Genomic DNA, 20,826 nt, shown 5'->3' with positions numbered 1-20,826 from the left:
CTCTTTTAAACGGCGCTGCTTACTTTGGGAGTCCATGTTTAAGATGGAGTCTTCTAAGGAGCCATCTGCTTCGACCTCGACAGATGTTTCACCGGTCTGTTCGAAGCCTGCATCTGCGACTCATGCATCGAGCATCGTGAAGCCAGCATCGTTCACACCGGCTTCTGCATCGAGTTCAGCATCGGTTCCTGCTCCCGTCTCCTCGGTTCAGGTACCGCCTTCCACTGTTCCTCCCGTGGTCATAAAAGTGCCCAAAGCTACCAAGCAGAAGCACTCGACCACGAAGGAACGCGATGACCGTGCAGGAGGACCCCCTTTCGGTGCGGATCCCTCCATATCGGCATCGCTTAAATCCCTGCTCGAAGCTCAATTTGTTGAGCTCATGCGGACGATGGGACCGAGGCTTATCGCTAATATTCAGGGCGATACTACGGTCCCGGTCCCGGAGAGCGGTCCGCCCCCTCCTCCTCCTCCTCGTCGTTCGATTTCCCTGCTCGACGAGGGGGAGCGGCGGAGGGCGGCGGAACCCACTAGGCGGGCTTCCCTTTCTGACATGCCGCCTTTAGAGCCCATTACACCTCCACGTCACCAGGGTACTACATCGGCCCCTGATAATCGGAGTCCTGGGCATACTGCATCGCAGGAGGAGTTCTTTCGCACTCCATACCAGACTTGGGTGGCACTGCGTGAGTCGGCATCGTTGCCTCCCATGCGCTCCACTGCATCGAGTCCAATCCATTCCTTCGAGGCTTCAAGGGATCGATCGATGCATCGAAGATCACGTTCCCCATCCCGGCATCGGGAGGGGCATCGATCTCGACATTCTTCTAGACACTCCTCGCGTCATTCGGAGGTGTCTCCACAGAAGAAAATGCAGCGTATGGGATACTCATCCTCAGATTTATCCCAGCCAGAGGGACCGGAGTATGTAGAACCATCTACCTCATACTCTCCATGCCGCTCCCAGCTCTCCCTGGAACCGGAGGCTTCCACGTCTTCTAGTCCGTCTCGCCGGCCGGCCTTGGCGGACCAACTTTCCTTTTCATCCTTTCTCAGACAGATGGCGGATGACTTGGATGTGACCTTAGATACTGGGTCGAAGTACTCTAAGGAGTATCTGGACACCATGCATTTACCTCATCCTCCGGCGGAGACACTTCGGCTTCCCCTGCATAAGTTACTTGACCAGACTCTCATGCGGTGTTTGGAGACACCGTATTCCATACCTGCGGTACCTAGCAAGTTGGATGCTCGATACCGCATCGTGCACCACAAGGGGTTTGAGGGAGCTCAACTCTCTCATCAGTCCCTCCTAGTCGAGTCTTCCCTTAAACGTTCGCACCCCTCCCAAGTCTACGCTTCCGTGCCTCCTGGCAGGGAAGGGAGAACGATGGATAAGTTTGGTAGACGTATCTATCAAAATTCAATGATGGCGACTCGAGTGCTCAATTACAATTTTTTCTTCTCGTCCTATTTGGATTTTTTCTTGCCGGTACTCCGCAAGTTCACACCTTTCATCGATGCTGAGGCTCGGTTTGAGTTTGAGGAGGTGGTGGCGACCCTGTCCCAGTTGCGCCTCCAATTGATGCAATCCTCCTATGATGCTTTCGAGCTCTCGGCTCGTGCTGCGGCCTGCTCGGTCGCCATGCGTCGACTGGCTTGGCTTCGCACCATTGATATGGATCCGAATCTCCAAGACAGACTTGCAAATGTGCCTTGTGCGGGAGCGGATCTGTTCGATGAGTCTGTCGAGACTGTTACTAAAAAACTGTCAGACCACGAAAAATCTTTCCAGTCTATCATGAGGCCTAAGCCTAAACCACAACAGTCTCGTCCTTCTAGACCGCCTATAATCTACCAAAGGCGTTATCAACCGAGGCAGGCCCCTCCTGCGAGACAGCCTGCAAAGCGACAGCCGCCTCAGAAGACTCAGCAAAAGCCTCAGATGCCGGCTGCTCCCAAGGCTACTCAGCCTTTTTGACTCTCCTCCAGGGAGCATAACCGATCTCGTTCTGCCTACCCCATATTTTCCCATAGGGGGTCGTCTCCATCATTTTTGTCATCGATGGGAGGCGATCACCACGGACCTCTGGGTCCTCTCCATCGTAAGAGAGGGATACTCTCTTCATTTCCAACGGGTCCCCCCGGACCATCCTCCAAGAGAGTATCCTTCCAACTCCACACAGACCGCTCTTCTTCTCCAGGAAGCTCAGGCTTTGCTCCGGCTTCGGGCCGTCGAGCCGGTACCGGTGGATCAACAAAACCAGGGGTTTTACTCCCGGTACTTTCTGGTCCCGAAGAAGACGGGCGATCTGCGTCCCATTTTGGACCTTCGGGTCCTCAACAAGTTTTTGGTCAGAGAACGGTTCCGCATGCTGACCCTTGCCTCTCTTTATCCCCTCATCGAGCAGAACGATTGGTTATGCTCTCTGGACCTCAAGGAGGCCTACACTCACATCCCGATTCATCCGGCCTCCCGCAAGTTCCTCAGATTCCGGGTGGGACATCTGCATCTGCAGTATCGAGTGCTTCCCTTCGGCCTCTCTTCGTCGCCCAGAGTCTTCACGAAGTGTCTGGTAGTGGTGGCCGCTGCACTCCGGAACATGGGTCTCCAGGTGTTCCCATACCTCGACGACTGGCTCATCAAGGCCCCGTCCGCTCCCAAGGTCATTTCGGCGACCTTGACTACCATTTGTTTTCTGCAGAGCTTGGGCTTCGAGATCAACTTTCCAAAGTCCCATCTTCAGCCCACCCAGTCTCTCCCCTTCATAGGGGCTGTCCTGGATACCATTCAACTTCGAGCATTCCTTCCTCCTCCACGCTTACATGCTCTTCTTCTACTCTGCCAGTCAGTGTCTTCTCGCCAATCCATCTCAGCGAGACACATGATGGTCCTTTTAGGCCACATGGCATCTACAGTTCATGTGACGCCTTTTGCCAGACTACATCTCAGGATCCCTCAATGGACTCTGGCATCTCAGTGGACTCAGGTGTCCGACCCGTTATCTCGTCACATTGTGGTCACTCCTGCTCTACGGCAGTCTCTTCTCTGGTGGATGACCTCTTCGAATCTATCCAGAGGTTTGCTGTTTCATTCTCCTCCCCATCAGAAAGTTCTAACGACCGATTCATCGAACTATGCATGGGGGGCCCATCTGGATGGTCTTCGCACTCAGGGGTTCTGGACCAGTGCGGAACGACTCCATCAAATCAATCTTCTGGAGCTCAGGGCCATCTTCAATGCTCTCCAAGCTTTTCAACATCTGCTTCACGACATGGTGGTCCTTATTCGCACAGACAATCAGGTCGCCATGTATTATGTCAACAAACAAGGGGGCACGGGCTCGGCCCCTCTTTGTCAGGAAGCTCTTCGAGTCTGGGATTGGGCGGTTCGCCACAACACCTTCCTCAGAGCAGTCTACATTCAGGGGAAGGACAACGTCTTGGCAGACAAATTGAGTCGTCTACTTCAACCTCACGAATGGACGCTCCACTCCGACCCCCTTCATCAGATCTTTGCTCAGTGGGGGACACCTCAGATAGACCTCTTTGCAGCCCCCCACAACTTCAAGCTGCCTCAATTTTGCTCCAGGATCTACACTCCTCATCGCCTAGAGGCAGATGCTTTTCTGCTGGATTGGAGCAAACGTTTCCTATATGCGTTTCCTCCTTTTCCTCTCATTCAAAAGACTCTAGTCAAATTGAGATTAGACCATGCCACCATGATTCTGATTGCTCCTCGGTGGCCCAGACAACCTTGGTTCTCCCTTCTACTTCAACTCAGCAGCAGGGAGCCAGTACTTCTTCCAGTGTTTCCTTCACTACTCACTCAACATCAAGGTTCACTACTTCATCCCAATCTGCAGTCCCTCCACCTGACAGCTTGGTTCCTTTCAACATAACTCCTCACCAGTTCTCTCAAGCAGTGAGGGAGGTCTTGGAGGCTTCCAGGAAGCCTGCTACTCGACAATGCTATTCCCAAAAATGGACTAGATTCTCTTCCTGGTGTATTTCCAATGCCACGGAACCTCAGCGAGCTTCCCTATCTTCTGTATTGGATTATCTTCTACACCTGTCCCAGTCTGGCCTCAAGTCTACCTCTATACGAGTCCACCTGAGTGCTATTGCGGCTTTCCATCAGCCTCTACAAGGGAAACCTTTGTCTGCTCATCCTGTGGTTTCCAAATTTATGAAAGGACTTTTTCATGTCAACCCTCCTCTCAAACCTCCTCCTGTGGTTTGGGATCTCAATGTTGTCCTGTCTCATCTTATGAAGCCTCCGTTTGAACCTCTCAACACGGCTCCACTCAAGTATCTCACCTGGAAGGTGGTTTTTCTAGTGGCCCTCACGTCAGCTCGTCGGGTCAGTGAGCTTCAGGCCCTAGTGGCGGATCCACCGTTCACCGTATTCCATCATGACAAGGTGGTTCTCCGTACTCATCCAAAATTCTTACCTAAAGTGGTCTCTGAATTTCACATCAACCACTCCATCGTGCTTCCGGTGTTCTTTCCAAAGCCTCATTCTCATCCTGGGGAATCTGCTTTGCACACTCTGGACTGTAAACGTGCTCTAGCTTTCTACTTGGATCGCACAAAGCCACACAGAACTGCTCCTCAACTTTTCGTCTCCTTTGATCCAAACAAGTTGGGACGACCGGTATCGAAGCGCACCATCTCCAACTGGATGGCGGCTTGTATCTCTTCCTGCTATGCCCAGGCTGGATTATCCCTTCCCTGTAAGGTCACAGCCCATAAGGTCAGAGCAATGGCAGCCTCTGTAGCCTTCCTCAGATCGACACCGATTGAGGAGATTTGTAAGGCTGCCACTTGGTCCTCGGTTCATACATTCACCTCTCATTATTGTCTGGATACTTTCTCCAGACGGGATGGACAGTTTGGCCAAACAGTGTTACAAAATTTGTTCTCTTAAGTTGCCAACTCTCCCACCATCCCATTGGGGTTAGCTTGGAGGTCACCCACTAGTGAGAATACCTGCCTGCTTGTCCTGGGATAAAGCAATGTTACTTACCGTAACAGTTGTTATCCAGGGACAGCAGGCAGCTATTCTCACGTCCCACCCACCTCCCCTGGGTTGGCTTCTCAGGCTAGCTACCTGAACTGAGGAGACGCGCCCGGTACATCGGGCGGGAAGGCACTGGCGCATGCGCGGTGCGGGCATCTCGAAACTTCTGAGTTTCTTCAAGCAAGACATGCTTGCAGGATGTCCGTATCGGGGCTCTGTCGGATGACATCACCCACTAGTGAGAATAGCTGCCTGCTGTCCCTGGATAACAACTGTTACGGTAAGTAACATTGCTTTTTGACATTGTTTCAGATCATTGATTGACCCATGCCAATGAAAAGTGTGGAACTTGGAACCGTCATGAAGTTCCTATTCTTGCAGAAGAGAACTCCAAAGGAAATCCATGAATGTATGATGCAAACATTGAGTGACAAATGCTCACCATATTTCATAATGAAGGAGTGGTGTGCAAACTTTCAGCGTGTAGATTTCGAGACTGAAGATGCAGCAAAGCCTGGGAGGCCTCAAAGTGTGTCAACTCCTGAAATTGTCGATCATTTCAGTTTTGGCATGTCAGACCAGATTTTGGCAGATCAGCGAATATTAACTAAAACAATTACTGAGACACTACAGATATCCATGGAATGTGTTGGGTGTAGAATCATGAGCAGTTGGATATGCAGAAGCTGTCAGCCAAATGGGTGCCCAAATGTTTGAATGCTGATGAGAAACGACATAGAGTAGACATTTCTAACTTGATTTTGCAGCATTTTCAGCAAACTGGTGCCAACATTTTGGAATGACTAGTAATTGTTGATAAAACATGGTTACACCACTATGATCCTGAGACAAAACACCAGTCCAGGCAATGGCGGCACTCAGGTTCTCCAAGGCCAAGGAAATTCAAGACCCAAAAGTCAGCAGGAAAGGTCATGACCACAGTCTTTTGGGATCAGGAAGGTGGTTGTAATGACTGATTAACTGTTTGGCCCCTTGGAAGATAATCAAGTTTATTTAGAATACTACTATAACTTTCTGTGCCAATTAAAAGAGGCATTTAAAGAAAAAGGAGAGGGAAGCTGTGGAAAGGAGTTCTCTCTTTTTTTCTTTTTTTAAAACACTGCACCTGCAAAGCTTGCAAAATGATGGATGTTATAATACAGTTGGGGTTTCTATGCATAGACCATCCACTCTACTCACCAGATCATGCTCCATTTGACTATTTGCTGTTTCAAAACCTTAAAAACAGTTTGGAACCGACAATTTTCTAGTGATTTGGAGGTGATTACAGCAGTGGAGCAGTATTTCAGTGTATTTTTTTGAAGGGTTACAGAAACTTCAGTCACAACACGTGTTATACTTAGGGGTGAATATGTGGAATATCTTATAAGTTTCATGGCTTCCTGGTTAGACTGAGAACTTTTCAGCATCCCCTTGTATGTGCAGTTTCTTTCTCTGTCCCTAGATATCAGGGTCACAAGGAGCTGCAGTGAGAATTGAACCCAGTTCCCAAGGAACTCGGTCTGCTGCACTAATCATTAAGCTACTCCCAGAGGCATAGCTAGGTGGGTTCAGGGGAGGAAGTTACTCCCTCAAATAGATTTTTCAAAGAAAATGATGCTTTCTAAATACTCTAAAAAAAAAATCCACATTCTCAACCACACAACCATCTGCCAATGACCTGGCTCTCTTCTTTGATACAAAAGTCAAAAACATTAGATCATTTCTAGGACCTTCCTCTTCTGCCTCTCTTTCTTACACTTCCGATGAATCTTCGCATCTCTCATTCAGCACCTGTTCAAATTTTAAAATGCCCTCCCTAGCTAATCTTCTCCTTATCTTACACTCCTTGAATACTTCCAATAATCTTATGGAGAGTATTCCCCCTTCATTCCTTAAAATTTTTTTTTCCTTTTTCAGCCCATTCATCTGGGAAATGGTTTCTAAGTCACTTTCTGACCACCTAGTACCTACTGCTTGGAAAACAGCACTCGTTATTCCAAAATTGAAACAGCACAACCTAGACCCTTCTCAGCCAGCAAATTATCGCCCTATTGCCAACTTACCCTTAATCTCTAAATTAACGGAAAAAATTATCCATACTCAACTTACAGAATTTATTGAAAACACCCATGCCCTTCATCCATGTCAAACAGGTTTTCGTTCTTCACACTCTACTGAACTATCTCTACTAGGCCTTACCTCAACTATTCATTACTATCACGAACACCAAAAATCGGTTCTTCTTATCTCCCTTGACCTATCCGCAGCCTTCGATACTATTGATCACTCTATTCTTATTAATCGACTTAAAGACTGCGGTATTACAGGTCCGGCTCTTCAATGGTTCATTTCATACTTTAATGAACGTAGCTTTAAAGTTCAGGTAAAGAATGAAACCTCTCAACCTATAGCACCAACATATGGTGTTCCACAAGGATCTATTCTATCTCCACTACTTTTCAACATCTTTCTGTCCCCTCTTCTCACGCTAGCACAATCTATTGGATTCACAATCTTCGCCTATGCTGATGATATACAACTACTCCACCCAATCAACACCTCAAATTCTTCAGACATAACAGACATAAATAATAAACTAGATACTATAAATGACTGGCTCTATACTAATAAACTCTCTCTCAACATTGATAAATCTTGCGCCCTACTACTCCCAATCAAAAACAATGAATCTTTACCTGGCAAAATTTCTATCAAATCCACCCCTATACAAATGGAATCAAAAATAAAATTATTAGGAGTTATTATTGATGAGAATCTTACATTTCACGATCAAATCAGTTCAGTAGTAAGAATCTGTTTCTTCAAACTTCGTCTCATCCGTTCATTAACTTCGATTCTAGGGACAGAGGCAATCACAATTCTGATTCACTCTCTTGTTATCTCTCACTTAGACTATTGTAATTCCCTTTATAACGGCCTCCCACAAAAAGAAACCCGCCGTTTACAATTAATACAAAATACAGCAATAAAACTCATTTACAAAATAGGCAAATATGATCATGTTACCCCACTTCTGAAAGAGGCACATTGGTTGCCCATCATACATCGTATAACCTACAAAATCATTTTGCTCACTTTCAAAATAAAACTCTCACATCAGCCTCTATATCTTGATAAGGTCATCATCCCCCAATGTTCCTCACGTACTTTGAGGTCAACAGACCAGAAACTTCTACGAATTCCTTCCGTAAAAGAGTTCTACTATACCCGGAAAATAAATTTTACAGTCGTCGCCCCAACTTTATGGAATGCCCTACCACAACAACTTAGAGAAAAACAACATTTAGATAAATTCAAAACCAACTTGAAGACGTTTTTATTTCGTGACGCCTTTGCCTGTCTTTAAAGCCACCTTCCTTTACTTCTCTTCTTCTTCTTTATTTCTCTCCTCCTGGTTTGTTTGTTTTTTTTTCTCTCCTTCACTTCGCTGATTCCAATTTATTTAACCAACCGCTTTAAAAAAGCGACCCTTTCCAATATGTTTTTCCCCATTCCCACTTTCTCCCTTTCTTCTCCAAAACATGTAACTTTCCCCCTCCTTTCCCTCTTATCCTCACTTTCATGTTAGTCAAGTTATGTTCTTAATGTTCACCCATCGACTTTTTATATTTATGACTCTTTTCTCTTTTTATAATTTTATTGTAAACCGGCCAGATATCTGTTGATGGTCGGTATATTAAAAACTTAATAAACTTGAAACTTGAAACTTATATGCCTGAAGCGCCCAATATTGTTAATTTTTCCTACTGCTTCCACGCTGCAGTCTGCCAGCAGTATCAATGAGGAAAGCACTGCCTTCTCCCTGCTCCGGAAGGCTTCTATGTACAGCCACTTCCTGTTCCCATGTAGGGTTGAATGCAGTACACTGAAGGCTTCCGGGACAGGCAGAAGGCAGCGCTTACCTTGCCAATGCTGCAGATGGTCTGCGAGTTTGGAAGAGTGTAGCACAGGGAGGGAGGATGGAGAGAGGAGGGTGAGTGATAGCAGCCTCACAGAGATTGGGATATATACTAGAGCTGCTAGTGAAAAAAACCCCCTATGAATGTATAGCAAACATAAACTTATGTGGGAAGAAAAGACCTCTGAGACCTTGTTTGTCAACAACCAAAGATTTGAAATGATTGACTTAATAAGGTCACGTCATTATCATTGGTCAAAAACGCTTCGAAATATTTATTATGAGTAAAAAATTTTAAAGAATGCTTTTTAAAGAATTTTTGAAGTTCTTATAAAAAAATTATTGCATTGTTAATGAGAAGCGCCATCTTCAAATTATAGAACTTTAAGGCTCTTATTTGAACTTGTGAGAATACGGCACATTTAATTGTCAGCCTGAGACTTCATAGGGGTTGAGTGCCGAAGAACCTTGAAACAGAGAAGATTAAATTCTTAAATTTGTTATTAAAACCTTCACTGCAACATTACTTAGTAGAGGTCAACACACTCAAAAATTGGTGCCGATGACATCAGATGCCAAGGATTATTTAACCTGTCTTGAGCCGCCACGTCAGCATTGTGATGAACCCATCAGCTGTGAAGTAATACCTAGTTTGTATGCGTATATATTCAATACATTGTAAAAATTATGACAGCAGATTGGAATGTATAGATGCATTTCCTGTTGGATAAAAAGAATCATTAAGCCTTATGAATTTCTTAGTTAAAAGATAGCGAGTCATGACTCCAGTCAATTCTTTCATTCAGACATCCAGGATATAACCGTTTTAAATGGAAAATCCAAAATGAGTCCCTTTTTCTTAAAGCTAAATCAGTCTCTTCCCTGTGGACTCTTCTTGATGATGTCTACAATAAAATAGTGCAGGTCATTGAAATTATGATTCATGGTTGCGCAATGTTGAACAAGCGGTTCTTTAATTTTGTTTCTCAATGTTTGATTTATGTTCTAACACGCATTGTCTGGTGGTCAGTCCTACATATTGTAGATTGTATGGACATCTGATCACATAAACTACATGATCGGTTTTACACGTGCTAAAATGTTCAAGCACATGTTGTTTGCCTGTACGTGGAACCTCAATCTCTTTGACCTGTAATGTGATAGTACAAATGGAACATGATTCACATTTAAAATGGCCTAAAGGGAGTAGCTGATTAGAACTTTTGGTGGACAATACTGATGGGACGTAAACATTATTTTAAATTCTTTCCTCTTGACTCGTATAATTGCATTGTTATTGGTGTAGATATACCAGAGCATCAGGGAAGGGAGAAGCAAGAGCAAAGATGAGGGGGAGAGAAACAAAATGTGTGCAGTGGAGGCTCACGGCTGCATGATTTTGGTGCTATTCCTTTTTTAGGGTTTGGAACATTTTGTCATGTATTTAATTCGGTAATGACCTTAAATATGCTTCTAAGGGCTAGATGCACTAAAGAGGATTAGTAAGAATGTGTGGGTCTTCTCTGATCCGATTTTGGCTGATTTCAAAAGGAACTATTGATGCACTATTAAGTTTGCCATGTCGACCCCCCCCCCCCCTGGTGAGAGAAAATTTGGCAGGAGAGATGCCCGCTCCCTCCTGCCAATGGAGGGCCCCTGAAACATCCCGTCCCCTCCCCCCCAAAAAAAAGACAGAGACAGGAGGAATGCTCACCCCTCCCTGGTATCTTTTTCCAAAGTTAGAAGCAGGAGGGAAGCACAGTCCCTCCATTTTCAAGGCCCACTGATCCAAAATGGTGGGCCTTCTCTCCTCGGTGCATCATGTGATGCATGAGGAGTATCCTTTGGCTCAGCAATCAGGGCCTTGGGCCCTCTCCTCATGCATCACTTGATGCACTGAGGAGAGAAGGCCTGTCATTTTGGATCAACCTCTTGCTTCCAACTTTGGAGAGAGGTACTGGGGGGGATGTAGGGGTAGCATCCAGTGGCAGGATGGAGTGGGCATCCCTTCTGCCTTTTTTATTTTTTTTTTTGGAGGGGGGGGGGGGAAGGTAGGAGATGACCATCATCAACCGGGAGGGTGTGTGTGCTTTTTTCCCCTAATGGGGCAGATGTGCATGTGTAACATACACAGTTTCTATGCCCATTTAAAAAAAATAAAAAGGGCTAATTTCAAAAGTATTTTAATTTATTTGCTCTTTTATTATGGTGTACTAAGACCTAATGTGGCTTTAACACACTGGAAAAAGCTCACCTCAGGTATGTTACAGCAGTGGTCTCCAATGCACGGACCCCAAACTTCTCCATCGTGGCTTTAAAACAGTTGGCTGAAATGTTCCTCAAGTTCTGAAAATTTGTTAAGTTCAATCTTGTCTGCTTAGATAAGGCATTAAATGTCTGAAAGAAGGATTACCATAGACCAAGTATGGATGAAGGTCAGCATATAGGTATAGGACAGACATTGGCAACTTCGGTCCTCGAGGGCCGGAATCCAATCGAGTTTTCAGGATTTCCACAACGAATATGCATGAGATCTATTTGCATGCACTGCTTTCAATGCATATTCATTGGGGAAATCCTGAAAATCCGATTAGATTCTGGCCCTCGAGGACGGGAGTTGCCCATGTCTGGTATAGGACCTACTATTCCTGCTCCATGTAGGACCATATTTAGATGCATGTGTACTACAGTGGTATGACAAAGCTAGAGAAACCATGAAACACTTGCATTCAGAGAACTGTGGGATCTACGCTGAAGATTTGCTAAAACAGAAGAGTGCATGATAAAAAAACAGAAATTTCAATGATATATTTAATTAGCATAGGCTTAAATATGTAAGCTTGAAATCTTTTGGTGGCCCTCAGAGCTTTCTGATATTCACAGTGTGGCTCTTTACATGAAAAAGGTTGGAGATAGTGTGCTAATGTGTCCTGTAGTAATTTTCCTGTTCATGTGCACTAATCACACTATTCTCTTCCATATTTGCAGGGGTTAGGTGCAAAGCCGGTATGTGAATAAGAAAAATTAGTGAATAACTTTAGGACCAACTCTGACCCGCCCCCCCCCCCCCCCGGACCTCTCTACTTACTTACTTTTTTAAAGCCTGGTGGTCTAGCAGTAAAGCGGGGCAGGAATGATCTTCCAATCACTCCTGCCACATGCAGAGCCGCAAACAAAAATGGCTGCCTTGAGTTCCTGCTATAGTCTCGTGAGACCACAGGAACACATGGCAGCCGTTTATGTTTGTGGCTCTGAACGGGGCAAGAGCGGTAGGAAGATTACTCCTGCCTCGCTTCACTGCTAGACCATCAGGCTTTAAAAAGTAAGTGAAGAGGTCCAGGAAGCAGGGTGGATCAGCAAGATGAAAACCATGAATAATCAGTTGCAAGTGCCAAACCTGTGAATATGGGGGGGGACCTGTATTTATTTGTTTGTATTTTATTTTGGGATGGGGGCATTTCATGGGCGGGGAATGAGTGTGTAACTGTTATTCAGGTAGTGCAGTCACATTAGTGTGCACTAATTAGATAATGTGGACTTAATACGGGAGCTCTTAGTGTTTCTTAAATCCTAAATAGAAGGCAGTTAGTGCTCTCGTGGTGTTTTTTGGGGGGGAGCCCATATGTTGATTGAAAGATTAGAAAAATAGAAAATGCCCTATTTTACTGCCATGGTAAAAAAAAATGGGCTTAGTACATGCAAAGATCATTTTGTACTGCAGACTAGTAAAAGGGCCCCTTACTCAGGGAAATATGGCTTGACTGAAAATTGGGGTCCTTCCCTCCTCAAATGCAGCTAGAAATACATATGGCTATCGTAGTGAATAAAGCCTTCGCCTCCACTCTCCTACCCTTGCAAAGAGTGAGTGCATTTAACCAGAGCTGTGGAGTCGAAGCATAGGTGCCAGCTCTGCGGCTACTGAAAAAGTCTGCTCTCTAATCATCCCCTCTTTCCATTTCTTAGTGATGGGGGACAACAAGTAATGCCCCCAGATTGGTGTGTAAGGGGCCTGCCTGGTATATACCACTCTAACCTGTACAGTGAGCCATTCCAATGCTTAGCCTGGTAGAATAAAGACAAGTCAAGAGAGAACTGATGCAGAAACTACATCAGTGGCAAAGCTGGTGTCCATCAAAGCACAATCCTGCTTGGGCTACAGCATTGTGAAGTCTAGATAATGTGGGCTTGATGCAGGAGCCCTTAGTGTCTCTTAAATCCTAAATAGAAGGCAATCGGAGTCTTCCAGTAAATTAAAGTAGATCCTATTGCAGTGCTCTAAGTGAAGAATCACCAGAACTTGTGCAGCAACAGAAAGCCATCTATCTGAATTGTACAAGCGATCTGATAATGTTTTACACAGGCCAGCTAAGAATGCACCAAGATCTATGAAAGATTTTGTATTGCATGTAAGTTATAGCATTATCTGAGATCTTCATTTACTGGAAGCTTAGAATCTCATTTAGAAGATGTCCTTGGCAAATGTGCTCTGAAGGCATCATGTAAGTTGGCTGCCTTTTTTTTATTATCAAACGAATGTAGTTGTTCTCAACCCAGTCTTCAGGACATACACAGCCCAATCAGGCTTTCAGGATACCCACCATGTATATGTAAGAGACAGATTTGCAGAGTGGATATAGTGCATGATTTGAATTTTGGCAAGGTGTCCCTTTTAAAAGAGCTTACATAGTATACTGGCTAGAAATCTGTAGATAGCCTTGGCATCTCCTCACCGCTACCTGCTTTATTGATGCAATTGGATGGACATGATCCAGCCAGAAATATATTTGTTCTTCTAACATTTCTGACGCATGTCTGAGTATTTCTGACTAGAAGGCCTGAATGTGAAATTCTTCTGGCTTAAAAATAAAACTTGGACATAAGTTGATCACTGTGATGTAAAAGGTGGTGGATGAAAACTCACTTGGGTGAGCACACTTCTAATACTTTACAAGGGGTAGGGGAAGTTCCTTTTGGCTAAGGTCCAGTTCAAGAGAGGAGGACCTTTGTTTGAACTTGAAATCCTGTGTGTATAAGTTGTTTGGGTGAGGATTTAACACCCTGCCACTCAACTCCAGCCGTAGACAAAATTTACATTATGAACATTTTCAAAATAGAAGTTATAAATCACTTTGAGTGAAAAAAATTGTAAATGTTTTGCTTTGTTTTGAAGGATGGTTAAATAGTTATAAAAAAATTTCTTTTGGAGGGTGGATGGTTATAGGGAGACTCCTCTCACTTAAGAACTAGCCATGCCTAGTTCCTAAATGACGCCATTTTCAACTTTGCTTCCAAACTGAGGCTGGTGATTGAGAGCCCGCAATGAAACAGCATGGCTAGTTCTTGAGGAAGGGGGTTTTTACTCCCAAAACAGAGTTCCATAGAACTAACTTTGGAGAAGCTAAGTACTTCCAGACAGATGGTTACTTTCATTGGTTTGCTTGGCTGTTTGTGGACACTGCTTTTTGACCCCTGGACGAGGGGCAGAGACAGCCTTAAACTACTTCACGAGTGAGTTTTACTCTTTATAGTTTTTCACCTCTAACATGTTGTTGTGTATTAGTTCTACAGTAAATTCACATAAAGGGAGCCCGGGAATGTTTCACAGTTAGCACCCTTTTTGGGTGTATATTTGTGACAGCTGAAGCTTTAGGGGCTTGTCCCCATAGCAGGCTGTGTGACTGAGGGCTCCTTTTCATCACTATTAATTATAATTATATTTATTTGTATTGGTCAATGAGTGGTTTGGGCTGTCTCTCCCCCTTGTTCCTTCTTTTGTGGGGTGTAGGGAGATTTTCTTTTTGGTTATTGTTTTTTCTCTCCCTCTTTTCGGGTTTTTTTGTTTTTCGACTTAACCTATTGAAGACATGGTATTTCTATTTGGATAGGAGGCAGTATTACAGATTATATATATAAAATGAGAAGCAGACACTGCTCTTCCTTGGGTGCACTGTTTTCCTTATCTTATCCTTGGTTTTTATAACCCCTTTTTCCCAAAGAGGTTCAGAATGGAGTAATATATAAGAAGCTGATTAATTAAGGCCCTACAATAAAAGCTCCGATGCTCATAGGAATTCTTTGAGCGTTAGAGCTTTTACAGCAGTGGCACATGCTAAAAAAAAACCCTAATGCTGTTTGATAAAAGGGAGCCTAAAGAAAAAAAATCAGGATCACACAAATAGAAACATTAACCTTTTTACAATTAATAATTTTTCATGAGGAAGTTGAAACATAAGAATAGCCATAATGGGTCAGACCAATGGTTCATCTAACCCAGTATCCTGTTTCTGACAGTGGCCAATCCAGGTCATTAACTGGCAGAAACCCAAATAGTAGCAACATTTTCATGCTACGTCTTTTTTTCTCTCTACACCTCTTCCCTTGGTGCCCTTGGTGCCCTGATCCTATATGCTGATGACTCCCAGATCTACCAAAATTTCATCTAAAGTCCAAGAATATCTCAGCCTGTGTGGCAGACATTGCTACTTGGATGTCTCATTGCCACCTGAAACTAAACATGTCCAAGACTGAGCTGCTTCTCTTTCCTCCTAAACCCTCTGCTCCTGTCCCTCCATTCTCTATCGTTGTAAATAATCCAATTTATTGTTCCAGTCTCCTCTGCTTGCAATCTTGGTGTGGTCTTCAAGTCTGACCTCTCATTTTCTATGCACATCCAACAGACTGTTAAAGCCTGTCACTTCTATCATTCTACAACAGTGCTTCTCAAACTTTCTTGAGCTGGGGCACACTAAAGGGCCATGGCTTGAGGCACCCAGATTTGCGCAGATGTCGCCCTGATGACATCACGCGTATGTGTGACATCATCATGTCGTTGACCGTGCATGTGCAGAGGCCCTCCAGATGGGCCCTGAGATGCCAGTAGGGGGTGCTAGTAGGGAAGAGGACCAGAGAGGAGAGGCACTGGCACCAGCTGATTGCCTACAGCAGTGTTTCTCAACTACTTCAAGCTAAGTACCCCCTAAGTCTAACAAATACCAACTGAGTACCCCAACCACAGACTTCCCTAGGCCCACCCAAGCTCTGCCCCAGATCCCATCCCCTTTACTAATTGTAATGCAATTTTTCCATTCATTTTTCATATATACACAATATACACAGCATACAGCAGATATAAATTCTCAAAACTGACACATTTCAATCACTATATTGAAAATAAAAACATTTTACCTCCTGGTGATCCTCTGCAGGCTGCTGTAATTAGCTTTAAAGGCAAGACCAGGAGGCAAGGGGGGAAGCCGGAGGACGCTAGAGAGAAGGGGGAAACATGCAGGCCTTCGGCGAATTGGGCAGCACTAGCATTGTATCACGTAGGGAAGTCAGCTGGCAGGCGCCTCTCTTTCTCCTTAGTGTGCTGCGGCACACTTGGAATCTCAGGAGGCACACAGTTTGAGATACACTGCTCTACAACATTGCCAAAATTTGCTTCTTCCTCTCTGAACCTACTACCCGGACCCTTGTCCACACTTTCGTAACCTCTTACTTTTACTTCTAACAGGTCTCCTGTTGAACTTCCTCTCCCCCTTGCAATCGGTGCAAAACTCAGCTGCACAACTTATCTACTACCAACCTCGCTATGATCACCCTTCTCAAATCACTCCACTGTCTCCCTATCCGCCTCCTATTACTAACCTACAAATGTGTTCATCCGCAGCCCCTCAATATCTCTCCTCTCTTATCTCTCTTTATACACCTTCCTGAGAACCTCGTTCCTCAGATAAGCTGCTTTTATCTGTACCCTTCTCCTCCCTTCCAATTTCAGGCTTCGTTCTTTTCATCTGGCTGCCCTGTGAACCTAGAACAGGGGTCAGGAACCTTTCTGAGAGAGCCATAAACACGACATATTTTAAAATGTAATTCTGTGGGAGCCATACAATATGTTTAAAACTAAATACAAGTAAATGTGTGCATTTTATGTAAGACCAACACTTAAAGTACAATAAGTCTCTAAATTCTTTTTAATAACGTTGTTATGCTGTTGCTAACCAATGATGAATAAATATAGTCACAGAAGGACACTAGGGAGATTAGGGGGGTTCTGGAGCAATAATAAATGAAGTAGGCACACTCACAAGTTGTCCCCTTCACTGGTATAGCTTGCTGCGGTCCAGGCTAGAATCTGCAGCTGGGGGAGGTGCCACACTGTGCAGAGCTTTGTAAGATGGCCGCTGCTGTCCCCGTCCTGGCTCAGATCCGATCCGGTTCTGTGTCGGCGGCTCTTGCTTCCGGGTGACCAGCAGAATGTCTCCGATGGTCTGGGTAGGTCTGCTCGGATGTCCTCTGCTGCAGTGCATGTCTTGGAGAAGATTTTTCTCCGCTGCAGCAGAGGAGCTCATAGTGTGTGTGGACGCTCTCCTTGGCTCCGCCCCCGGAAGTCAGAGTGTCACGTTGGCAGCAAGCCAAATGCAGCCATCAAAAGAGTCACATCTGGCTCGCGAGCCATAGGTTCCTGACCTAGAATAAACTACCTGAGTTTCACACCCCTTCCCTTATTTAAAAGCAGACTGAAAACCCACCTTTTTTTATTTAACCTTCAATCCATAACCCTACTCCCCATTGCTTACTCCCTTAGCTTGCAGATTAACCATCCCTCCCTAACTGTATCCCCACCCTGGCATCCCGTTTGCCTGTCTTGTCTGTTTAGATTGTAAGCTCTTTTGAGCATGGACTGTCTCCTTTATGACTCTGTCCAGTGCTGTATGTCTGGTAATGCTCTAGAAATTATTAATAGCAATAATAGTACTTATCCAGGGCAAGCAGTGATTTTCCCCCATGTACGAGGTCTGACAAATTTGCGAACTCATCCTAGAAAAAGTGCTACATGCCTCATTGCTGAATTTAACTATGGTTACCTTTTGAAGTACTCCCCTTGGGAAGCTATGCATTGATGCCAGCGCCTAATCCACCCTTCAAAGCAATTTTGGAACTCTTTTTCTGAAATGCCCATTAGAGATTTTCAATTAGGATTTTCTTGTTTCTCTATTGATGTTTACTTGGTCTGCTAAGCTTCTCACAGCCAATTGATGATTCTGATGCACAATTCAACAAATTTTTGCAATGTTTTTATCAGCTCTGCTCGTTACTGGCCGCCCTGACCTTTCTTCATCAGTAATGCTTTATGTCCCCTCAGAAAAACGTTTAATCCTTTTGTACACTGCCATTTTCTTCATGGCATTATTTCCATAAACTTGGACTAACATGTCCCTGATTTCACTTTCACTCTTACCAAGTTTTACAAGAAATTTAATGTTTGTTGCTCTAATTCAAGCTCTGGCATTCTTGCGATGGCACACAAAAACATGCAACAATAATGAACACAATTCAGCAAGACACCACCACACGTTGACACGAACACAGCTGTGAGACAGTGATATACCAAGGTTATGAAATCTTGCCGAGTTGTTTGTACAGAGCTGCCAACGTAAGTGCACAGAGGCAAGTTCGCAAACTTAATTGTCAGACGCCATATTAGAGAATGACACAGGGACAAATTTTTCCTTGTCCCTGCAGGAACTCAATTCCCTCATCCTGTCCTCACGAGTTTTGTCGCTGTCCCTGTCTCTGCCCCATTCCTGTAATCGAGTTCATGGCAGCCAATCAGCTAGCGGCTGTACACGACCAGGAGCGACCTTCCTTCGCTCCTGCCCGTGCAGAGCCGCTAACTGATTGGCTGCTGTAAGTTTTAATTAGCTAGTGGTTCTGCATGGATAGGAGCAAAGGAAGATCACTCCTGCCATGATTCACTGTTGGACCACAGGGTACGCGGAGGAGGCAGAAGGGAGATAAAAATAATTAGAATCTGGATGGGACAGGAGGCGGGAGGGATCCCTTCTGTCCCGGCCACTGCTAGACCTTCAGGTCTTGCGGCAGGCCCGGTGGAGGCCTGCAAGGCATCGGGAGAGAGGGAGGGAAAGGGTACAGAACCTGGCAGAGGGAGAGGGGGGGGCTGGGTGCATTGACAGGCAGGAGAGAGAGTGAGGGAGGGGGCAGGATGCAGAGCTTGGTAGAGCAGCGAGGGAGGGGGGAACAAGGTGTAGAGCCTGGCAAGGCAAGGCGCTGCACTTGAATATTAAATCCCCTGGTTTATATTCAAGTCAACATTTTTTCCTCCTTTTTAGGGGGAAAAAAGGTTACCTCAGTTTATATTAGAGTATATACGGTACTTTTTTCACTGGTGACGGTTTCTCAATTATTTTTTGGGTTAAAATTAGGAATGTCATCCGCAACTGAACTAGACCAGATAATTTATAATCTTTTTCTATACAAATTTTTATATTGGTGTAAAATGGAAGCTAGTAGAAAATCCCTCTTCCCAACCGACAAAACCTTCAGAACCAAACCCAGTTAATTTGACATTCATAGAATACACTAAAGAACAATGTATTAATTGGCTGCAACTTTGTTTACAAGAACAAAAAAAAGACATTATAGTGAGATTATGCACAAACACCCGAACTGAAGGTATGAATAGTTTGCATATGACAGAACTTGAACCCAAACTGATCAGTGCTACCCATCATAACAGCTAAATAGCTAGCCCAGACACTGCATGTCATTCCAGCCATGCTCTGCTGTTCACAGCTAAAGTTTAGAGAACCAACAAAACCCTCCTTGCCAAATTGCTGGGCCGAAGGAATAACAAATTGTGCCTTAATTTTCATCAATAAGTGAAAAGGATCCTCTCAACTTAAATGTCATCAAACACCTTCCCTCCCCCATCAAGAGCTGAAATAGCTTGGTTGATGGCCAGCTGTGACAACCTGGGTCCCTCCTAAGAAGTGCTAGAGGTAAAAATAAAAATAAAAAAGGGGGTGGGGGGAGCAATGCACCTCCTATGCCCTCACCAGACAAACAACCAATACAAGTAGAGGATTTTTTATGCCACAGAAATGTATATCTAAACCTGCCAATCGGAGGGATCTACCCTACTTCCCCTAGGAGCTTCTATCCTTTTTCTTGCTAGAAATGTCTTCCAAGCCTTACTTGGAACACCTTTCCAAACACTACCAGTTGATGTCCTAGGTGCACGAGTGTAACGTGATTAAAAAAAACAAACCCCTATATTTGCTTCATGTATTCTAACTTTGAGTGTCCCAACTGGAATTTCTTAACTCATCTTACAGCATTAATATGGAGGTTAGTTCAGACTTTTACTACTGGTTAGCAGCTAGTACAGTTGGTCAAGCCCCTAGTAGTCCATTGTAAATATTGGATTCTTAAGGGCTCTTAAATTCAAGGAGCAGCTCTTCCTGAGCCCTCTAAAGTACAATACCTTCAGTGTGCTGGGAAACATGATGATTTCATGTGTTGGACTGCGGGCTACTAGCTGCATCCTGTACAAAGGGTTTCTGTTGAATCAAACAAAGTAAGGAAGGATTCAGTGACCCCTCCCCACACTTGCTGTCGGACAGTAACAAAAACATCCTTGTGTTGTGTGGCACTTGCAGTTGGCAACTACAAAGAGGCAGTGCTCGGTTTTCTCCTACCTCCATTTCCCAGGCTCTTCTAAGGATGAATGGGGGGTCCTGACATTCCATTTTGGTCCTTATCACTTAGAACTGTTCTCAGCAAAAAAAGTCTTAACATGGGGAAACTGCTGGATCTTGAAGTCTAGAAGGGACAATGATATTTTGGCTACATTCTTGATTCTTTTAAATGCTTGTAAATGGTGTCCGAGCTTTTCAAAAACTGAAATCTTATCAAGGAGGGGTGGGTGGGAGGTGTAAGGATATGCTAAATATTAAAATCTTTCTTCGGGGTGATGGGTGTTAATAATGGCATTTTTAAACAACAGGCCAGATTAGAAAGTAGCTCCTAAATTTTGAGGTTTGTATTGAAGTTAAATAAAGGCTGAGGCTGGAGAACC

General features: G+C 44.5%; 1 protein-coding gene across 6 annotated transcripts in view; it reads left to right on the top strand.

Annotated features, from left to right (window-relative positions):
• Positions 1-20,826, top strand: part of MVB12B (multivesicular body subunit 12B) — a 305,040-nt gene that overhangs the window by 25,721 nt on the left and 258,493 nt on the right. The window lies entirely within an intron of this gene.

The sequence above is a fragment of the Geotrypetes seraphini genome, chromosome 10 (assembly GCF_902459505.1).
Source record: "Geotrypetes seraphini chromosome 10, aGeoSer1.1, whole genome shotgun sequence".
NCBI classification, from domain to species: domain Eukaryota; kingdom Metazoa; phylum Chordata; class Amphibia; order Gymnophiona; family Dermophiidae; genus Geotrypetes; species Geotrypetes seraphini.
This window is presented reverse-complemented; position numbering and strand designations above follow the sequence as displayed.